Source organism: Aotus nancymaae, unplaced genomic scaffold (genome assembly GCF_030222135.1).
Source record: "Aotus nancymaae isolate 86718 unplaced genomic scaffold, 86718_ANA_hifiasm-v0.15.2.pri h1tg000016l, whole genome shotgun sequence".
NCBI lineage: Eukaryota > Metazoa > Chordata > Mammalia > Primates > Aotidae > Aotus > Aotus nancymaae.
The window spans coordinates 68649100-68670281 of record NW_026988428.1 but is presented as its reverse complement, the minus strand read 5'-3'; positions in this window follow the sequence as shown (position 1 = coordinate 68670281).

Below are 21182 nucleotides of genomic sequence, written 5' to 3'. Positions count from 1 at the left end.
CCGTAAGTTTTGTCGTTGTTTGAGGAACTATGAACTCAAAAGTAAAAAAGTGCCATCTCTCATATCGCAAATTTCCGTACATGTATGGGCTTGTGTCTGGACTCTTTCGCCTTCTATAGGTCTGTGGCTTCTGTAACACAACCATGCCATCTAATTATTATGGCCTTATGAAATGTTTTGTCTGCTCTTTGGTCGGACAGCTGCCTCCATTTCGTTTCCTCCAAAATTGTTTTTGAACCTTTGTTCTTTTATGTCAATTTTAATATGAGTGTTTCCAGTTCCATGAAAAAAACCTTATTTTGGTTTTGATTGTAATTGCACTGAATTCATAGATTAAAATTGAAGGATAGCTGACAACCTAATGATATTGAGTCTTCCCATCCATTTATTTGGTGTGGCAGGACCTCTAGGTTGCCTGCTCATCTGCGCTAGCTCACTCCACTTCCTTTCTTAATGACAGAGAATGCTTCCCATATTAGAAATTGAAAATATGAGAGATTTTCCCATCCTTCCATAGGCGTGGCCTTATGACTCAATCCTGGCAATGGGACATGAGATAAAGGTTTATGGGAAAAGTTTAATAAAAAATAGGGACATGGATGAACCTGGAAACCATCATTCTCAGCAAACTGGCACAAGAAAAGAAAATCAAACACCACATGTTCTCACTCATAGGCGGGAGTTGAACAGTGAGAACACATGGACACAGGGAAGGGAGCGCTACACACTGGGGTCTGTTGGGGGAAAATAGGGGAGGGATGGCAGGGGATGGGGAGGTGGGGAGAGATAGCATGGGGAGAAATGCCAGATATAGGTGAAGGGGAGGAAGGCAGCAAATCACGCTGCCACATGTGTACCTATGCAACAATCTTGCATGTTCTGCACATGTACCCCAAAACCTAAAATGCAATAAAAAAAGAAATAAAAGACATATGAATTGGAAAAAAAATAGATGTGTTAAGAGACTTCTTTTACTTCCTTCAGAATAGAGCCGTGTGAAGAGGACTTTACACATAGACTCTAGCTATGACATCAGTCCTGAAACTGGGAGAGGACAAACCTGAGATAAAAGCCCTGCTGGAGATGCTTCAGCAGAAAGATGGAAAGATCCTGAGTGTCTGATGACATCCTTGAGTTGTGAGACTAAGTAACCCTGAGCCTGCCCATACTAGGCCTTATGTAATATAAAGTAATAAATAGTACTTTAAGACACTTTCTGTTGCATATATGTTACTTGCATGTAAAAACACCCCAATCAATATACCATATCTTCTTTCATTTTCTTCAATAAAATTTGATTTTTCACAGGCATCGTTCACATTTTTGTGAATATGACGTTTTTAAAGATCACATTTCTAATTGTCTATTACTGGTGATTAGATAGACTATTGATTTGTTTGTTGGTCTTATATCCAGGTTAGTGATTTCTCATTCATTCTAACAGTTTATAAAGTCTCCTACAGACTATCATATCATTTGCAAGTAAGAACAGCTTTCTTTTTGCTTTTAAATTCTTATATTTGTATGTATTTTTCTTGCCTTATTACACTAGCTTATACCTCAGATACACTGTTGAAAAGGAGTAGATATAGCAAGTAGCTGTTTCCTCCTGACTCTGATAGGAATAATTATCAAGTTTCAGCTTTCAGGACCTTTCCATAGCACAACTCTAGGGGGCACCATTTACCGTACTTTGATATTATGAGTGATTCAGTAATACATTTTTATATAGTCTCCACTAAAGTGTTTATATATCAGGATTAGGCTTGGTTGCAGGTAACATAAACAGACTGAATAGCAGTAGATTATACAAGTTGGAAACTTATTTTTCATGCTCAAGATATCCAGAGGTAGTTCAGAACACAATTAGTATGCTGCAGTCTCAGAGATCCAGAATCCTATTATCATGTTGTTCTGCCATCCTAATAGTTTCCCACTTTTAAGTGGGAAAACATACACTTTCCTCAAAAGATAAAGAAAGTACCTTCAATTTGTAATTTATTAAATTGTGATTTTAAAAAAACTCAATAAACTAGGACTAGAAGGTATGGCCAAGATTGCTAATTTCATCCCAGTATCTATTCTTCCTGTATCCTTGCAAAAGAAACCCAATCTTTTACTCTGAATTTTCAAATTTATTTGCATAAATTTTTCCATTTTCTCTTATGATTTGTTTAATCTCTAATTTGTTTTGTTCCATTCCCTTTTTCATTCTCAATATTTTATTTATTTATGCCTTTTTTTCTTGATTTGCCTCATTAGAAATTTTTCTTTTATTCAAAAACTCAAATTTTAATGACATTAACTGTTTGTACTTTTTTCCTAACTTATTGATTTCTACTTTACCTTTATTATTTCCTTCTTTCTACCTTTACTGGCTCCTTCTGGTTTGTTTCCTCCCTGCTTCAATTGACTACAAACTCATTTACTTTTTATCTTTCTTTTATTTTGCAGATTTTAGGTTCTAATCACATCTTTTAATTCCACCTTACTGTAGCACAAATTTTTATGTGATTATTTCATTTTCACAGTTTAAAATATTTTCCACTTTTCATTATGATTTCCTCTTGAATCTAAAAGTTAATTAGGAAGATATTTTTAAATTTCCAAACTTGCACTTTTTCTATTGTTTGTTTCACTTCTTTAAAAAAAAAAAAAAAAAAAACTCTCAGCCAGGTGCTGTGGCACGTGCCTGTAATCCCAGCTACTTGGGAGGCTGAGGCACAAGAATCACTTGAACCCAGGAGGCAGAGGTTGCAGTGAGCTGTAATCGTGCCAAGTCAACAGAGTGAGACTGTCTCAAAAAAAAGCCAAAAACTGGCCGGGCGCGGTGGCTCAAGCCTGTAATCCCAGCACTTTGGGAGGCCGAGGCGGGTGGATCACGAGGTGGAGAGATCGAGACCATCCTGGTCAACATTGTGAAACCCCGTCTCTACTAATACAAAAAAATTAGCTGGGCACGGTGGCGCGTGCCTGTAATCCCAGCTACTCAGGAGGCTGAGGCAGGAGAATTGCCTGAACCCAGGAGGTGGAGGTTGCGGTGAGCCGAGATCGTGCCATTGCACTCCAGCCTGGGTAACAAGAGCGAGACTCCGTCTCAAAAAAAAAAAAAAAAAAAAAAAAAAAGCCGAAAACAAAAAAGTAAAAAGCACCTCTCCTCTTTGCTTGCAGATGTCTAATTTAATTGCATATTGATAAAAATATGCATAATGCTAATTCTTTGAAAATTGCCGAAGTCTTCACAATATGGCCAATTTTGTAAATTTTCTAAGAAGAAAAAATTATAAACTTTATATTGGGTACAAGGTTCTACATAAAACAGATAAATTTATAGATATTTTCTTCAAATGCTCTTACAGGGGTTTTTTGTTTGTTAGATTTCTCAATTTAACAGAAGACTTAAAAATTTCCTACTATGTGTATAAAATGATCTATTTTGGCCTTTTATATAACTTGGAACTATGTTGTTAGGTGCATGCTAGGTCATGATTGCTACATCATCTTGGAGAATGATTCATTTTATTATTGTATAGTATCTATCTCTTTCTTTATTTGTTCTTTTTGCCACAAATTTTATTTTGTCATATATTAATCTTGCTGCTCAACATTCATTTAGAATTTGCATGATCTTTTTTTCATCCTTTATTTTCAAACTTTCAGATGGATGTTATTTTGTGTGTCTTTCTTGTCAATTGCATATTGTTGGGTCTTTCACTCATTTTCATAATCTCTGCTTTTAGTGGTTGGCTTTAATCCATTTTCAAGTATTGTGAGTTATTACAGTCATCCCTTGGTATCCACAGAGGATTGGTTCCAGGACTCCCTGTGGATGCCAAAATCCACAGATGCTCAAGTTCCTTATATAAAATGGCATAGTATTTGCGTGTAATCCATGCACATCCTCCTGTATGCTCTAAATCGTCTCTAGATTACTTATAATGCCTAATACAATGTAAATGCTATGTAAAGAGTTACTATACTGTATATTTTCAATTTGTATTATTTTTATTATTATATTCTTGTTTTTAATTTTTTCAAAAACATTTTTATTTTCATGTTGGTTGAATCCAAAGATGTGGAACCTGTGGATATGGAGAGCTGACTATATTATTTTCTTTTATATTTTCTGTTTATTATGTTTTTCTTTACTACTTTTTTCTCCCTGTTTTCCTCTGCACTTTTAGAGTGATAAAGTTTTTATAATTACTTTTTTCTCTGCCCGGATTGAAATTTATATTGTGCACTTCTTCTCATTAAATGATTGTCCTTATCTTTAAATATTTAACAGTTATACACTTACTTGTATGAACAAATATAAACTTTTTTGATAATGCTATTCTCTTCTTGGTCATACATATTCTGTATCTGTTCATACGTATTCTGTATCTGAAAGTTTTCCCTCATATATTTTATTATTATTTTCTGTAATTCTACTTTTGCTTTTTTAATAAACACAAAAGTATTAGTCTGTAGTCAACAATGAATTATATTTACTAAACATATGCTCTTTTTTTCTTACCAAAATGTAACTTATAATAAATTCTTCCAGTGAAGATTAATGGGTGGTTAGAGTTTTAGTTCTTTATGTCTGAAATATTTTAATTTCACACCTCATTCTTGATGAGAATTAGCCAGATATAAATTTCCCTCAGTACTTTGTAGATACGGCTTCATTACCTTCTTGGGTTCATTACCTTCTTGGTTTCTATTCTAAGTCTTCAGTCTAAGTGTTAAACTTTTGTAAGTAATCTATTTTTCCCCTCTGGCAGCTTTTTCTTTTATTAACGATGTTCTGCAGTTTCATTGTGATGTGGACCTGCTAAGGGATTCAAAGTGCACTTTTGATCTGAGTTCTCATATTTTTCTCTAACTCTGGAAAATTCTAAGCCACAATCTTTTCAAATAATGACTTCTCTCTTACTTCTTCCAGTCTCTTCCTTTTTCTGATACTCAAATTAGAGATGTGTTGGAACCTTTCAGGTCCTCCAGGGCTCCTAACTATTCTGCTCTTTTGAATTATATATTTCTTTGTTTCTTTATACTAGATCTGGGTGAATTTGTCAGTACTCTCTTCCAATTTACTAATTATCTCTTAAACTGTGTCTAGTCCAGAGTTTATCCTTGACTTTCTTATTTCCAGAATATATTTTTAAGTTTCAAAATTTTTAGTTGATTGCTTTCCCTATCTATATGTGGTGGCTTGCCCCAAATTTGCCCCATCACTACAAACATCCCCTTTGCAATGTGACTTCGCTGCTCTTATTATCAAGAAGCGGGGTATATCTCTCCATCCTTAAAGTGGCCATTGGCAAATATGATTCAACAGAGGCTTGAGAAGTTCTTGTGTATTGGAGTTTGCCCTTTTTTTGGCTGCAGGAAACCCTGCTATCACCATGGAAGCAAGCCTAGGTTAGCCTCCTAAAGAACAAGAGACCACAAAAAGAGACCCTAGCTGTCTGAATGATCTGAGCTGAGTCCCCAGACATGCAAGTGTGACCGTCCTAGACCACTGAGCTCCAGCCAAGCCAGTTCACATCAGAACTGCCCAGCCAACTCACAGAATCATAAGAAATAATGCAGGTTGGTTTTTTAAGTGACTAAGTTGTGGGGGTGGTTTGTGATGCAGCCAGTTTATTGATAAACTGTCTTATTCAATTTCTCCCTGTTTTGTTTCACAATATTTGTTTACTTTTAATGGATCTAATTCTTTTTCCATGTCTTAGTCACCGTAGGTGTCACTGTTCAAGTCTTACTGTTTAATCATCTTACTGTTTAAGTCCTTGACATACTGTTTCATAAAATCATTTTCAACTGGAGTGAACTATTGATCTTGACTGTTTTTCTTAGCGCTCATTTTCTACATATATTTTGGAAAGTCTGCAGGCTTATTTTGAATGGAAGGCGTTTGGTTTTGTTTCGTTTGTTTTGCTTTTTCTTGTACCCTGTTGAGAAGTTTTGTGGATGCTTTTCACTCAGCACACTGTACTCTTGGTTCACAGCTGAGTCTTAAGATAGTTTTCTGGGGCTCCTGCCCCACAGTGATATTGAGAATATTACAGAGCCAGTCACAGAGCTGGCTTTGAATCAGCTGGCTTCACATCAGCTTTAAACTTCTAATCAGTGCCTGTTTAGAAGGCCAGGTTTGGATCTCTCTCGTTTCACAGCTTCTGAGAATGCCTGGCTTTGAGTAGTTAACCTGGTTCCATCACTTCTTGCATAGACACTTAGTCTCTGTTATCCTAGCAGAGCCACACTCCTTTGCATTGCTGCCTGGTTTAGGGCCCAGAGCCTTGCAAGCCCACAGCTTTATCCCCACTCATGTTCGCAGTGATCCATAAAGACTTTTTTTCTTCGTTTCCAGCTTGGTATATTTTATTAGGTTTGTTTTTCCCTTTTTTATACTTTGCCTTTCACAGCTTTTTACTTAGAACACAGGGAATGTGCGGAAGTGTAAAAGTAGGGGGGGCCCATTTGACTGGAGGTCCATTTCATATAATTTTATCTAAAAGTTAAATATAAGCTTAAGCTGGCATGCAAGATCTTTCACAGTTCACATCCGCTTGGCACTCCCACTGCCAGGCACCCCGCACTTCACTCACATCAAATTGTTTCCTGTTTCCTGAACACATCATGTGCTTTTATTCTTTGGGGTACACGCATATCCACAACAGCCCGCCGGCCACACCTTTAATCTTCAAGATCTTCGTGAAAACTCATTTCAGCTGGGAAGCTGGCTCCAGATTCTACAGATTAAGTTACTTTTCCTACTCTGTGCAGATAGTATTGTTAAATACCTTTATGCAGTGATTTCTGTATTCCTCTATATTCTATTTCTGTATACTGTTTATGTCATCAAATTGTGAATTTTAGTACTTATAATCTCCCCAGGTAGGTTTAGAGCTTCCTGAAGACAGACACTGTCTTTTTCATATTTATATTCTTGGAAGTTAGCAAAAGACCTGGCACAAAGTATGCACTCAGTCCACATGTACTGAGTAAATGAATGAATGATTCAGATGACGTGCAAGATAAAGTAAGCATATAGTACATGTGGTTTATTGCCATATTGTTATTTCCATGTCAATTGCTGTTTAAGTGTCTGCTTCAGGCAACATTAATGTGCTACATTTACCTCCTGGACTTAGAAATAAAGGGAAGGCAGTGGACAAATTTTTCCCTGAAGTTTGCCTTATGTCACTACCATTAAGCTAACGCTGTGTGGAAGGCAACTGACATACTCCAATCCACCTTTTGTAAAAGTGTGATTTTTACGATTAAGGCAACATGAGACAAACAGTCTCATTTCCTTCCTCAATTTCATGGCATTCTTCGAAAAAAAGTGAAGAAAGATGTCAGCACAAGTTCCGTTATCTTTCCTTTGAGCAAAGTAAAAATATGATGGAAAAAGCCTAATTAGTCAAAGCTCTAATATGTTTAAATACTTTTACACCTGTAACAATTCAGTTCTATCATTCTACTGATTACAATTCTATCTCAGGAGAAGGGTTACGTTTTTTGTTCCTTTTTTTACAAAGAGAATATAATTTTGGTACCAAACGGTATGCTGTGTGAGCACAAGTATTTGTCTAATTGTCCAACTTTTCTGGAATCCTTCAGGATCCTATTTCTTCCTCAGAAACAGAATGAAGGCTCTGTGACATGGAAGAAACAAAAAGGTTTTCATTCTGGTGGGAGCTGCTCGTGCTCTCATTTCCTTCAGCTCAGTTGCATGGCTATGGCAAAAACAGAAATTCAACTGAGTAGGATTTCTGTTCTAAAAACATCTAAAATTCATCTCAAATCTGTATCTCTTCTAGGGAGAGAAACTAAATCCATTCTAACAACTAATTAAACAAACAAACAAATACCCTAAAACCACAGCCTTCTCCTGGCGCCTGTCTATACCCACTCCTTCCCAGACCCCTTCCCCCATCTCCTTCCCCACAAGGCCAGACCCACCTGGTCCAGGGATCAGTGTGGTGGGGCTCACTCTCTCCAACACAGGGAATGTGTTGGATAAAAATTACATATGGAAAATGTGGGTAAGAGAACTAGAAAACGAATGTGAAGTTATCACAGTGTTTAACTTCTAACTTTGCTCTCTAATTCCAATAGCTGTCACAGTTTTCTGAAAACCTGAAGTGTAACTTATGTGAGATTTCTTCTCCCTAGTAATTCAGCAAACAAAAGCCTAAAATTCTTCTTCAAATCGCCATTTTCCCCCACATTCCTAATTCAAGCCCAAAGCTTTATTTAATTTAACCACATTTAACAAAGAAGTTTAAGTTATGTACTCTGATTGATGCAGAATTCCTTATGGATATAGATTCTGAATCTATTGTATGCCCTTGAAAACAGTTTAGAGTTTAGACAATTTAGAATTTGGAACCAATTTCAATGTTTCCAGAAAAGATCCAAATTTGATAACTTGCTGTTTCTCCCTGTATGGACAGCCATCTCACTGTCCTCAAGGGACTGCTACATCCTGGAGAAGGGGATAACACAGAAGGAAGGAGATTTTTTATTTACAGAAATAGTATCTGGAAGTGCTTTTTGGTTTAGCATCTTGATCTTTTATCCTAAGCAACTACGAATATTTGAAAGGCAGAACAAAAAAATCGCTACTAGGAGAAAGAAATATTGTCTGAAGAAAATGTATCAATGACAACTCCTAGACACTAACTGTGGTACCTTTAGTTTCATTTCATTTCCAGTCACACTATGAGCATCTACTATGAGCTAGGTACCATATTAAGTTCTAGACAAGCTCTGTTCAATAGAAATAGATTCCAGCCACTTATGTAACTTTAAAGTTTCTAGTGGCCACATGAAAGCCATTAAAGAGAAAAGGGTGAAATTAAATATTTGTATCATTTCAACATGTAATCAATACAAAAATAATGAATGAGATTTTGCCTTTTTAATACTGCATCTTCAAAATCTGTTGTGTTTTTCACTTACAACACAGCTTAACTTGGACTCACCACCCGTCAAGTGCTAAAGAGCCATGTGTGCAGCGGTTACCACATCCAGCAGCAGAGCTCCAGAGATGCAAATATTAATGAGGACAGTGCTAGTTACAGAGTTGCTGGACAATCTGGGTTCCCTGGTAAGAACCAGTGCCCTAGGGGAAGAAACGGAACTCTACGAGGTAACAATGTGGGTGTGGCATCTGCACATGCCCATATTATGGGAATGTCATGGGAAGTGACCACCACCAACAAAAGTGGGGTTGTCTTACCCAAGACGCATGAGAACCTCATTTTTTAGATGCTGCTGGCTCAAGACCACGTTTATGCTTTGGCTTTTGTCATCTGAATTCTCACTAGCAGTGTCAGAGCTAATATGCTTCACTGGGCCCTGGAGGATATTGTCTCCTACAGCCCACTGGGTTTCAGATAAACAGTCTGTGTCTGTCATTGCTTTCCTGGAAACTGATAACTAAACTCTTCGTCACCAGACTTTTCGACTTTTTTAACTTTCTCTTTGTCTAGTTTCTTTTGATATCTCTGTTACTATCCTTTATTTTTTTTTTTCCTGCTTATCTAATTCCTTTATCTTGTTCAGGTTTAAAAAAAAGGCCTTTGTCTGGGGCCTGAGGCCTGTTAAGGCATCTATGGGTACAGCTTATGCACACTGGTGAGGAGAAATGTTAAAACACAGAGCTAAAATGTATAAAGTATTTAGGCCGGGTGCAGTGGCTTGCGCCTGTAATCCCAGCACTTTGGAGGCCAATGCGGGTGGATCACAAGGTCAAGAGATCCAGACCATCCTGACCAACATGCTGAAACCCCGTCTCTACTAAACAAATACAAAAAATTAGCCTGGCATGGTGGTGCGTGCTTGTAATCCCAGCTACTCGGGAGGCTGAGGCGGAAGAATCACTTGAACCAGGAGGCAGAGGTTGCAGTGAGCCAAGATCGCGCCACTGCACTCCAGCCTGGAGACAGAGGGAAACTCCCTCTCAAAAAAAAAAAAATAATAATGATAATAAAATGTATTAAGTATTTAAAATATACTGTATGTATATAATAAGCAAATCCTAAGATAATGCTGTTGATGCCAGGATGAGTGGAATCTGTGAGGGCAAAGGTTAAGAGTGGGAGAGCAGATATGTGCAGATCCCAGTCTCTTATGTTCTGCTGCAGGAACGGAAAGAAAGAAAGGCCATCATCGGAGACACAGGACGCTCATCTTTCCATCTTGTCAGGACCATTTTGATCTCAATGACAGTTTGATATGCAGGATACAAAAAGAGTATAAGTAAGACATTTTTGACAGCAGCAGAAAATGTCTTACAAACAAACCAGTGAATGTCCACTTTCAGATATTATCAAATAGTAAATCCCTCATCCTTTTCCCATCCTTGACCCTGTTCTACCAGGTGGGAGCCAGCATAGGGTAGAGGGTGTCTTTGACATCTGCACTAGGGCCACAGTACAAATAACCCCAACAACAAAATGGGTATCCAGTTCACATATGGTATATCCTCCTTCCCACCACAGGTTAAATCCATACCATGTCTCCAGTAAGGATTGTGGCTTAACTTTTAACCTGGCGCCCACACAACTCTTACACATAGCAGTTACCTCAGGTTTTTTTTTTTTTTTTTTTTTTTGAGATAGCATCTTGCTTTGTCACCAGGCTCCAGGCTGGAATGCAGTGGCGCGATCTCAGTTCACTGCAACCTCTGCCTCCTGGGTTCAAGCAATTCTCCTACATCAGCCTCCCAAGTAGTTGGGACTACAGGTGCACACCACCATGCCCAGCTAATTTTTGTATTTTAGTAGAGATGGGATTTCACTATGTTGGCCAGGATGGTCTCAATCTTTTGACCTCATGATCCGCCCGCCTTGGCCTCCCAAATTGCTGGGATTACAGAGGTAAGCCACAGCACCAGGCCTACCTCAAGTCTAAGAAGACAGTTAATATGGTTTGGCTGTGTCCCCACCCAAATCTTATCTAGAATTGTAGTTCCCACAATCCCTACATGTCATAGGAAGGACCTAGTGGGAGGTAATTGAATCTTAGGGGTGGGTTTTTCCCATGCCATTCTCACGATAGTGAATAAGTCTCATGAGATCTGATGGCTTTATAAGGGGAGTTCCCCTGCAAATGCTCTCTTGCCTGCCACCATGTAAGATGTGCCTTTGCTCTTCCTTTGCCTTCTGCCATGATGGTGAGGCCTCCCCAGCCATGTAGAACTGTAAGTCCATTAAACCTCTTTTTCTTTATAAATTACCCAGTCTCAGTTATGTCTTCATAGCAATATGAAGGTGGACTAATACAACAACATTTTTAAAGTTAGGCTCCCAGCTCAGCACCCTTTCAGTAGAATTTGGGTTATTAGTCTTCAGCCATTGCTCTTATATTTTCTCTGCTACCAGGCTGGTACTTCCAGAAACCCCATGTGCAGAAGCTTGAGAGCCCAGGCAGGGGAAGAAACATGACAGGCAGAAATACCCCTGAGAAGTCAGGTACTTTATTGAATGGTCACCGTGAACCTGATGCTCTGAAGGCTAGATGCCTGGGCTTCCTTCTCCAGACCTAAGGCTGGATCTGAGGACAACTGGCAAGTAAGTGGGGCTTACTCTTCTCCTCTACTGTGATCATCCTTATCTGCCCTGTATCATCCTGTTGCCCTCTAGCTAAACCTGCCAGCCTGACCTCACAGGGCCATGCTGCCACCCTGCCAGGTCTCCCCTCCATCTGTCTCCCTCTTTGCTTGATGTCTGATAGCTATCATTTAGTAAAGAGCAATATGCTGATGCCTGATAGGAGCTGGGTGTGTACTCAATAACCAGGAGTGCTTGCGCTTTGTGAAATAGGGAATAATATTATATTTCCATCCAATCATACGGAATGAGATCCAAATGGTGGAATGCCAGATTCCCTGACAAAAGGACTGTCGTCTAAAATTGTGTAGATCAAGCTTGTCCAATCCACAGCCCACAGACCACATGCAACCCAGGACAGCTTTGAATGTGGCCCAATACAAATTTGTAAACTTTCATAAAACATTATGAGATTTATGCATGAACTTTTTTATTTATTTTTTTTTTTTGCTCATCCGCTATCGATCAGCTATCATCAGTGTATTTTATGTGTGGCCCAAGACAATTCTTCTTCTGTGACCCAGGGAAGCCAAAATATTGGACACCCCTGGTGTAAATTGTTCTCTACATAAGACTTGAAGCCAAGGAGTGAGTGAGGTGGTCAACCCACTCAGCACTCTACTCACCAAGCCACACACCCTGGCACAGAACTGTGTCCTCCTGAAGGAAAGAGTACCCTTTGCTGACTTTCATAATCATACTATAGTACTATAGTAGCTACTGGCATCTTTGTGCTTAAGGGGGCTTTGGGTAGAAGAAGTCTTAGCCTTTTAACACACATTTTACAGACTCATGCCTGTAATCTCAGCGACTAGGAAGACTGAGATAGGAGGATCTCTTGAAGCCAGGAATTCAAGACCAGACCGGGCAACATAGCAAGACCCTCAGCTCTACAAAAAACAAAAACATACCCAGGTGTGGTGGTGTGCACTTGTAGTCCCAGCTACTCAGAGGCTGAAGTGGGAGTATCTTTTGAGCTCAGGAGTTTGAAGCTGCAGTGAGCCATGATTGTGCCACTGCCCTCCAGCCTGGGCAACTATCTCTAAACAAAACAAAACACATCTTTTAGTCTGGAATGTGCATATTTGTGATCATTTTAGGTCCTGACTATGAGATACTCACAAAGAGAAACAGAAAAAGAACAGAAATGTCAATCATTTCTATAAATCTTATTTTGGGCCCAATGTGAATCGTCTCTCCTCAGGACTCTGGTTTGCTGGCATTCAGATGGAGTTTTTCATGACAGCAGGAGGCTTAGGCATCTTCCTCATGCTCTCTCAGGGGTGATCTTTACTAAGAACCGGGGGAGAAGAGAGTCACGTCCAGATGTAGGAGACCTTCTGGAGAAAGGTCTGAGGGACATAACCGTTGCAGATTGCTGTCCTGGTGCTGTAAAATCTTCCTCACGATATTACTCCTACTCTATAAACACACTGTTAATTAAAAGAAAAACTTATTAAGTACTCTTATAAAATCCAAAATATCCCCTAGCCATCTCCCTCCCTTTCTCCTCCTTGCCATATGACAATAATCAACCATTTTTAAAAATGGTTTTAGTGCATTCTCTGTGCCGGCAGTGACAAAGAAGACAGTCTGTGGTCTCATAGAGCTTATCATGGGTTTCTAGGCTAATTTCTCTCAACAGAAAAGTTTAGGTCTAAGACGGTGTCTAGGAATTTGACGTTCAGGTTCCCAGAAATCACTGGTTTCCCTAGCATGTTCTGTAATATGTCCTTAAATGCTGAAGAGACTTAACTCTGAGGTCACTAATTATGTGTCAAGGAAAACAAAGTGCCCAGTCCTTTCCAAAGAAATGGAGCTGTTTCTTTTCTGTGTTCTCCTTAACTAGGCAAATACATCTGGATTTCCCAAACACCAAAAATAATAAAAAAGACACTGACCTCCCAGACAGGACCTCAACCCCTCAACCCCACAACCACCTTCTCAAACCTCCTCTCCGGACTTCAGTTATTAAGCTAATCATTTAGGTTTTTTTAAATTCACTCTCCCCTCTAAAGGTTTTCGTACCATCTATGTAAAAATGTATACATTCATTTGTTTGCCATCAGGTATATGTTGAGTACCTGTATTCATTTTCAGTGAGTTTGGATATGCAAAAATAAATAAAAGTGATAAAACATCGTTCCTACCATTTTAGAACGGGCTGGGCAGTGGGGAGGCAGACGGGTATGTAAAGCATTTCAGTTCAGGGTGGAACTCCAACCGAAAGGCAAAGAACAAAGCCACTGATTTTAGCTGATGAAATTGAGGCGGCCTCAGGCAGGAGATGGTTTTTGACCTGAGTCTTAGAGAGTGAATAGGAATTAACCAGGCAGAGAAGCAAGGCAAGGCAATTCCAGGCAGAGGGAACGGCGTGTGCAAAGTCCCAAGGATAGTATACTGGGGATCCTATAGAGAGACAGACAGCATCGCACAAAATGTACTTCCTCTCTATCTGAAAACCTGTGAATGAAGGAGAGAAGTCTTCTGTTCCCCCCAAGCCTCTACCCCACACATCCACACACCCAATATGCAATAACAGGATAGACATAGGATCACAGCTATAGACTCTCCCATTCCGAAAGGGGAAAACAGGAGGCATAGAGGAGTTACAGCCTACGGCAGTTCTGAAATCTGGCAGCACACATGTGGTCAGTTCCTTGATTAGGGATCCAGCCTGAGAATTCTTCCCAGTGGTTCTTGGTTTTTCCCTCTGTGTCATCTTTCTTTCTCTGTAAAACATTGTTCACATTTGCAACTAAGTGTATTTCTCAGACTATTCTCTGCCTATAAAAGTTTGGGAATCCAAAGTCTTTTTATTTTTACTCTGCACTTTCTATGCCTCTTTTAGTCCAAGCTGATGGTGTTTCTGCTTGTAAAATTCTCTTAGAATCTTTGGGAGTCTCCTGTGAATCTTATTGGGGTGTGTGTCATCATTTAAAAAGTTTGTGAGGCTTTTCTTAATGGCATAGATGACAATAAGGTTCACAAGGGCAGGGGACATCCCACACATCTCTTCAGGGTAAGCCACCCTCTACCCTGAGCTTCTGTTGAAGCTGCCAAAGAATCCTAAAAGCCCTGGGTTTCTGTTTGTTTTGACTGAAGAGTTCTCCAAGGCATTACCTTATTAAGTCTTTCCAAGATCTTAACAAAGGATTTTATGGTCACATTCTTACATTCTTTTTTGTTTTTCTTTCTTTCTTTCTTTCTTTTTTTTTTTTTTTTTTTTTGAGACTGAATCTTGCTCTGTCACCCAGGCTAGAGTACAGTGGTGCCATCTCAGGTCACTGCAATCTCTGCCTCCTGGATTCAAGCAATTCTCATGCCTCAGCCTTTCAAGAGCTGGGATTACAGGCCTGCACTACTATGTCCAGCTAATTTTTATGTTTTTAGTGGAGATGGGGTGTCATTATGTTGCCAGGCTAGTCTCCAACTCCTGGCCTCAAGTGATCTACCCACCTCAGTCTTCCATAGTGTTGGGATTAGAGGCATGAGCCACCATGCCCCACCTATGGTCACATTCTTAATTCCCTCTTTAGATCATGTTTTCCTGATCATTCCCCAAATTTTATTTTTGTACAGAGCCATTTCCGTATTAAACATTGCTTCTTTCTGGAAAGGCTGGGGATTTTCCAACTCTGTAAATTCTGCTTCTTTCATATTGAATAATTTTTTTTTTCTTCAGCTTATCCCTGCACCCTCAAATTTTAACATAAGCAGCAAGACAAAGCCAGGGACGTCTTTAACACTGCCTGGAAATCTCCTTAGCTAGACCAACCTATCCATTAGATACATCTGTTTTCCATGTTACTGCAGGTGATGTGGTTTGCCTGTGTCCCCACCCAAATCTCATCTTGAATTGTAGTTCCCATAATTCCATTGTGTTGTGGGAGGGTCCCAGTGGGAGAGAATTGAATTATAGGGGCAGTTTCCCGCATACTGTTCTTATGGTAGTGAATAAGTCTCATGAGGTCTGATGGTTTTTTAAGGGGAAACCCCTTTCACTTGGCTCTCATTCTCTCTGCCAGCTGCCACGTAAGAGGTCCCTTCCTTCATCTTCCACCATGATTGTGAGGCATCCCCAGCCACATGTAACTGTGAGTCAGTTAAACCTCTTTTCTTTATAAATTACCCAGTCTCTTTATAAATTATCAGCTGCATGAAAACAGACTAATAAAGCAGGCAAAAAAGTTGGTAAACTTTCTGCCTCTTCATGGAGCCTCTTTTTTTCTGGTTTCCAGTAACATTTTCCTCACTTTTCTTTAATCCTTGACAAACAGTCTTCTTGAGGGACATCAGTCTTCTGCTAACAGTCTCTATGAGACACTCAATAGATTTTTTACTAAATACTCTTCTCAAAGACCTTCTGACATCTGCCCAACGCAATCCCAAAACCACTTCCATATTTTAGGGTCTCTTACAGCAGCACCTCACTCACCTCTTACGTTCTGCACCCTCACTTCAGATTCCCCTGCCCATCTACATCCCCAGCTATAGCCCATCAGGCCCACTTTGGTCCCATCGAAGCAGAGGGCAGGCAATTTTTTCCAGAACTTCTGCCCCTTCCCAAGGTCCCAGGAAATAATTTTAATGTAGCCTCCCAAAGATGGGTTCCCCAGAGAAGCTCTCTTGGTAAAGGTCTAACAGATAGGGTTATTGAAAGAAGTTAATGATGCTGTCTTCAAAAATAAACACCATTTCAGGACACCAAATATTTTCTGCAGAGAAAAGTATCAAAGTTCTCTGGGAAGTATTTTCAACTTTCTGTTTGAGAGCAACATTCAGAGAATGAGATCTATTTCTAACATTTTTTTAAAAAAAGAGAGGGAAAACATGTAAGATTAAATTTACGTTAGGCTAATGTGAGCTTTTATTTATTTATTTATTTATTTATTTATTTATTTATTTTACGATGGAGTCTCACATTTTCACCCAGGCTGGAACTCAGTGGTGTGATCTTGGATCACTGCAACCTATCTCCTGGGTTCAAGCGATTCTCTTGCCTCAGCCTCTTGAGTAGCTAGGATTGCAGGCATCCGCCACCACACTTGGCTAATTTTGTATTTTCACTAGAGATGGAGTTTCACCATGTTGGCCAGCCTGGTCTGAAACTCCTGACCTCAAGTGATCTGCCTGTCTCGGCCTCCCAAAGTGCTGGGATTATAGGCGTGAGCCACCAGGTCGGCCCAGCTTCATTTTAAAACACTGCTAGCTCAACAGTGGAAGACATGCATGGCAAAATGGGAAAGGCCAGGAGCCAAGGACTCATGCAGACCTAGATTGCGAAGTGGGCAAGTTTCTTCATCCCCATGAAGACCTGCTTTCTCATCCCCAACAGGGACATGGTCATGATAACTACCTCATCAGGCTACTGTGAGGATTAGAGGAGGTGAAATGTATGTGAAATAGCCAAGCACAGCATCTAGCATATGATCAATAAATTATCCTGGACTCATTAATGGGGACACCACACAAACGAATCCTCATGTTTTCCTAGAAGCCTCCATTTGGCTTTTCAGAAGTTCTGGAATCAGAAATCTGTTCTCCAACTCCCTGGGGAGGATGTGGTGGCTGCGAAAGAGTAGGAGGAAGGGCAGCTTGCCTCTTACCCTCTTAGGAATTAGATTCTCTCCCATACTTAAAAAAAAAAACAAACCCACATTTAGGACTATGGAATGTGCAACTCTCCTGGGCCCCATTAAATCTTTTCTCAACTGACGATTTCAGTGAAGAAACAGTATCAACTTCATTTTATATCTGCCCTAAATTCACACTTGATCTTCCTCTGGGTTTCTCTCCTTCTCAGCCCAAATCTCCCTTCAGCTTCAACTCTTCAACTCTTTTTCCCAAGCAGCCCTTACAGCAAGAGGCTAGGGCCAGTTCTTCCTCTGCAACGAGAAACACGCCCCAACTCCCATGTCACCACATGGAAGTTGTGTTGGGATTTCCATGGAAGTTGGAAGAAGACAAGCTGGAAGAAGACATGGAATTAGATGAAGGACAGATGAAGAAGAAAAGGAGATTTGGAGGAGAATAAATTTTAGAAGATCAGAAAGGAAAAACAATGAGGCATGTGGATGTGAGAGGAAGGTATGGGGAAGGCATGCATGAAAGCGGAGACACAAAGGGACAGGGGCTGAAGGGGAAGCGTTTGAAGGGTGCTTCACGGAAAAGAGCTGTGGAAAGAGTGAGAGAGAACGGAGTGAATGAGATCTGCTGGAATGCTCCGCAACTTCCTCTTCTTGCTCTTCCTACACCTGCCTCTTTACCTGATCCTACCATTTTAGATAGTTCTTTCTGTCTCCTTTGCTCCATTCCAGCTTAGCTCAGACCATGTTGTCTCTTGCCCTGGAGATGGTAATGGCTTCTGATCCAACTGGTCCTCCCACCCTATGCCCCACACCCCTGACCCAACAATCTGTTCTTATTCCATAGCCCAAGTGGCCTCTCTTTAGTTTGACCTAGTTCCTGACCCACCCCCAAGCTTAAAACCCAGGTACAGGTGGGTCCCTGTGCTTTCAGGTCAAGCTTGCCCTCCTCATGGTGGTACATTGCTTCCCCGTTAGCCTCATCTCTCTCCCGCTCTCTGCTCCCCGTCTCTAGGCAGTACGCCACTCCCAGAGCTGGCCTTGTTTCCTCACCTGTTTGCTCTTGCTCTGGCTCTCTCTCTGTCCTTTCTCTTTCATCAATCCAATTTCTGTGCCTTTAGCCATGGTATTTCCTCTTTTTCTTTATTTTTTTTAATTTTTTTTATTTTTTGAGACGGAGTCTTGCTCTGTCACCAGGCTGGAATGCAGTGGCGCAATCCCGGCTCACTGCAACCTCCACCTCCTGAGTTCAAGCAATTCTTCCGCCTCAGCCTCCCGAGTAGCTGGGACAACTGACACCACTCAGGAATCAACTGCAGGGCCTGTTCTCCTGGACCTCTCCTCCTGGACCTCTGAATATATAACTTCCTCCCTTGATGCTAACTCTGCTCCAAACACAACCCTGACTGCATCCCTAAATTATCACCCAAGACCGGGAACAAGCGCCCAGTCTGTTTTCTTACTCCAGTGTCCTCACTTTCTTCCTCCACTCCCACCTTGACTTATTTCACATGTCCACCCGTTCGTACCCCAACTGCCCAAATTCATGTATTTTTCCATGTCTTAAGACCTCATGCTATTATTCATCCATTTGTCCAAACCCCCCACCAAAGATGTGCTGCCTCCACTTTGTCATTTCCTTACACTCCCAAGGACTCCCGAGCTCTGTTAAGACAATCAGAGTATTTATGGACACTCATTTTTTAAAACCTCCAAGGCACTAAATTGCATCTACCCGAGATACTGCTTTGACTGATCTCCTCTAAGGTTGCAAGGCATACCTTGTAGCTGAAGATTAATGTCTCCGCTTGTTGAGGGTCAATGACTCATGGACTTTTATCAGTGTGGGCAGAGTGGAAAAGGTAATGGAGAACAGGATCAAGGCCCCCTTCTCCCTCCCCAGCTGCCTCCTGATCCTCTCTCCTTTGGTGCAAATACCATCCCCAGAGCCGGAGCACCACAGTTTATTTTTATCTGTTTATTTTGCAATTAACAAAGAGACGGGGCCCCTTTCTGATGTGCTGGTTCAGAGGTTCAAAGTGTGCAGCTACCTTGACCCCTTCACCAGCCTCCGACATCGCAGTGCGGCTGCCCAACTGCGAAAGATTTATACTTATTTTTATATAATGGAAAACTCATTGCCGGACATCGAGTTACTCACTTTGATTTGTTTTCTTTGGAAGAAGCGGCCGGCGGCGGCAGCGCCCCAAGCTGGGTCATTAACATGGCAGCAACAGCAACAAAGACCTTTACAGCCGCTGCCTGTAAACCGTGGATAAAGTTCAAGCATTTATTCTGTTTGAGGCCTCCCAGTGTCTATAAAAGCCCAGCACAATTATATGATCAGTGTCAAGACCCACTTTCCCCTCTTTGTGCTCCGGGATGCATTTCCTTGCCCTGTCCCTCCGTGTTGCCACCGCAGCTGCTCTGGCTTTAATAGCAACCCAAGGCACACACTATTGGAGTGTTCCTTGGGCTTTGTTTTAAACATGGTTTTTGCTTGTGTTAACTACCGCCTGGCTCTCTGACACCCGTGAATGGGGCTATGCGGGGCTGTCAATCAACAACAATAATAATGCCATCTGGGTTTGAATAATACTAATGAGAAGAAGAAGAAGAGGGATACTGTGTATTAACATAGCACCTTTGTCCCACAAGCTCAGAGGGCGTTCGGGATAATAATTCATTCATGCTCTGTGCACTGCTTGGCGGTAGATATTATGATCCCACTGCAGGGGACTGAGACACAGAGAGGGCAAGTGGCTGGCCCCAAGGTCACACAGTAAGTCAGAGACGGTACACAACTTAGTTGTTATGAGTCCCTGAAAGCATTAGCCCTGTGGGATCACGCTGAACTGTAACTCTGTGCATCTGGTTTTAAAATCTAGCCGTAAAAAGAGTGGTATGATCTACATGTTTCATGCCTTATAGGATGAAGAAAAGGAGAAAATGAAAAGAATGTTTAAGGGTGGAGGACAAACCTCAAAGATCCTCAGTGTTATGGGAGAGATCATCCAAGCCAGGGTCAGGGAAGAGGGTGATAAGATACTAGTAAACCACTCCAAGGGGCCTCTGAGATTTCTGTGGGGCAGAAGGATGGTGGAAACATGTTAAGTAACGATAACCGGATAAAGAGGAAGAGAAATCTCCCAGGTAGGTGAGAAAGCAAGCTAATCACAAGCCAAAAAGCTCATGGAGGGCCAAATAAATAGCAGCAGGCATCCAGAAAGAAGGATATTGCTGAAGGCACCAAGAATGTCCCCGTTTGGTCTAAAATCCCATTCTGTACTTTGCAGAGCACATCAAGGTACCAGGGCCCTATCTCTCTTTTCTCAGCCTCCTTAGTGCACAGAGGGGTTCAAACCTGCCTGCCACTTCACGGTAGTCGCATCTGTCTAACTTCCCTGTGTCTCAGTTTCCACTCTGTAAAATTGGTTAATAATGATCTCATTGGGTTAACTAACATATTAGAATAACTCCTGAATTGATTTCCCTGACTTCAACGTCTGCCTTGTCTTCTCTATCATTGGGTTGTCATGAGGATTAAATCAGTTAATATATAAAATGCTCAGACTAGTTCCCAGCAGGTAGTGGGACCTCAGTAAACGTTAGCTATTATTATCATAAGTAGCAGTAGATTGTTATTGTTGTCGGCGTCAACATCATCATCATCACTGTTATGAACCTCCAGTTCGCCGGTTGCTTATTCCTGATCAGATAAGAAATAGAACAAGCACCCACGAAGGAGAGTTCAGTCACATAAGGACCTACAGTTAATCCCCTGCCCCAGTACCTCTTTCCCTCTTCTGCGCTTGTGTCACTTTCGGTTACTGCACGCTGTGGACCAGCACTTAGTTATTCTCACTTGCTCTACGTCTTGGTTTTGTCTCCTCCAACAGAATCTAAACAAACGCACAGTAATTCATCTAATTCTCCTCTATTCCTCCCAGCACCCAGCCTTCGCTTGACAAGTAGCCTC